The following is a 2623-nucleotide window of genomic DNA, read 5'->3' on the forward strand; positions in this document are numbered from 1 at the left end:
CTTATTGTCTCTGACACACCAGCCCCCATTTACCCCAGTCACTGAATCAACCCATCTCACCAAGGGTCTTCCTCTCCTTCGCTGTCCCTCCACCCTTCCTATTAATCTTAGCAGGACAGATTATAAAAGCAAAGATAGAGTTGGAACCAAGCCGTAGCTGACCCTCCAGTGGATATTCAGAGGCAGTAAATTGAATGGGAGTTGACTGCCCATCTTTCTTCCCATGGAGTAGCTGGTAAATTCAAACCACATGTCTTGGAATTAGTAGTGCAGTTCCTTACCACTTGGGCCACTAGAACTCTTAGTAAAAAAAGAACTAGTGGTTTTGTGCTGCCAACTCAAAGGTGTGTCATTCAAATCCAACTGAGCTGCTCCACAGAAGATGGGCAATCTCCTGCTGTGTGATTTGCAGCCTCTGAAAACCCACTGGAGTGTCAGCTAGGGGTCAGCTCCAACTCAGCAGTACACAACCACCACCTTAAGAGAAAGCAGTCAACACCGGTTCACAGGGAGACCAGTAGCCTTCCATTTGGGATTTCAAAGGAGACCTAGCGGTACAACCATTAAAGAGCACAACTGCTAAAACCAGAGCTCTTCACCACTCAGGATTATTTCCCACCAGGGGGTGAGTTGAGGTGACTGTAGGTAAGTGAACCAACGCACACACAGTGGCAATTTAAAAAAGCACGTGAAAAAGGTTTATCAAGGCAATAAAGCAGGGACATAGTGAAAGGTAAGCTGTGCAAAATGAGTGAAATCGAAAGGAAAGGTAAAAGGTTAAAAAGAGTTAAGAAAGGTCAAAAAGAGTTAAAATGAAATTGAAAAAGAGAAAAGGAAAAGGGGAAAGGTCAAACCTTGGTGCATGCTGTCAACAGAAAAGGAGACAAAAAAGAGCATCCCACAGGTGGGCCCTGTCTTTACTGACTCCCAGCCCGCCTTGTGCCTTGTGAGACGACTGGGGAGGGGCTACTTCCTGGTGTAACCATCTTTTGGCTGCTGCTGGAAGGACTATCACATTGGTGGTGCAAACGTAGTATATTATCTTCCTGTTTCCTGGGAGCCCTCTTCTATGAGTGTGAGAGAGACTGGGTAGCAATTCTAGACCTTAACATAGAGAGAGATCAGTTGGCCTAGTGGAGAGAAAATGATGCTACCAAGCCAAAGGTGAAAGGTGCATGACTTCTAATCCGTAGCCCTCAGGCCTGTTTTTCATTGTTTTTGTCAAACATTCTTCTAGGTCGTATAGCCCTGGTGTGTCCACTTGCCATCCAGAGGCAACTGGTGGTTGTGTGAAGCTGAACACTGTGACATTGATGTGTCAAATGTGTTAATGGTTAGTTACCCATGGTGGACAGTGTTTGGTGGCACTCCCTGATTAAAACAAGCTGGAAGCAGGAGTCGCATCCACTTCCATAATAGCTTGTCTCTGGAAACCCTATGAACCTGGAGAAAGGATGAAAGTCACACAAGTGTTGAGAACTTGCATTCATAGGGTCGCTATGAGTCGTCTACGACTCGACGACACTTAACAATAACAACAACAGAAAAGGTTGGTAGGCAGTACCTACGAGGTGCTCTGAGTAAGAAAGATGCAGCAATCGGCTTCTTACGGTTTAGAAACTCTGTGGATCAGCTGTAATCTGCCTTAGAGGATACTCTGAGTCCAAGCCTACTCGATGGCAGTGGGTGAGATGTGGGAGGCCTGGTTTCAAGTCCTGCCACATGCAGCCCACATACAGCCACCACTTGCTTATCAGTGGAGGCGTGTGTGTTGCTGTGATGCCAAGCAGGTTTCAGTGGAACTTCTAGACCAAGACTGGGAACAAGGGACTAGCCATCTGCTTTCCAAAACCAGACAATGAAAACGCCATGGCTCACAGCAGTCTGATCTCATTGTTCATGGGTTTGCTGTGAGTCAGGAGCCAATTAAACAGCAGCTAACAAAACAACCACATTGTTAAGACTCCAAGAACTATTGTTAGGTGCCTTCAACAGATTGAACTTGATCGTATCCTACCCGGTCCTCACCATTTCCGCCATACTCAAGAGCATTGCCTCAGTCACTGTCTTGGTCTATCTCATAGACGCTTTCCCTCTTTTCACTGACTGCATGATGTCTTTTTCCAAGAACCAGCCCCTCCTGATACGCCCAAATTATGTGAGATCAAGTGTTATCATCCTTGCTTCCAAGGAGCACCTGGCTAGACTTCTGTCAAGACAAATTTGTTTATTATTTTGGCATCCATGGCATATTCAATATTCTTACCAATCCCACAATTCAAAGGCATTGGGCTTGTACTGATTCCCTAGACTGGCCAAGACAGTTTTCTATAGCCAGGCTGAACAACCTGGGCTCCTCTGAAGCCAGCAGAAACTGGACGAGAGTGAATGTCCCATTCATTGAGACACGCTATTCACACCCTAGACCAGAAGTGCAACCCCTTTACCTGGCTCACATCTTGGGGCCTTGGTTACCACTTAGAAGAACAGAAATTCTGACTCCACTAGGCAGTCCAACTCTAATCATCTGCTGAGTTGGCAGATACAGTCCCAGGCCAGAAGGTTTGTTTTCCATTTGCCGTAGTGTGCATGTTTATTTGGGACTTTTTGTTTTGGGCTTTTT

Source organism: Elephantulus edwardii, unplaced genomic scaffold, assembly GCF_000299155.1.
Source record: "Elephantulus edwardii isolate Elephantulus edwardi_28Jun2011 unplaced genomic scaffold, EleEdw1.0 scaffold00049, whole genome shotgun sequence".
Classification (NCBI taxonomy): Eukaryota; Metazoa; Chordata; class Mammalia; order Macroscelidea; family Macroscelididae; genus Elephantulus; species Elephantulus edwardii.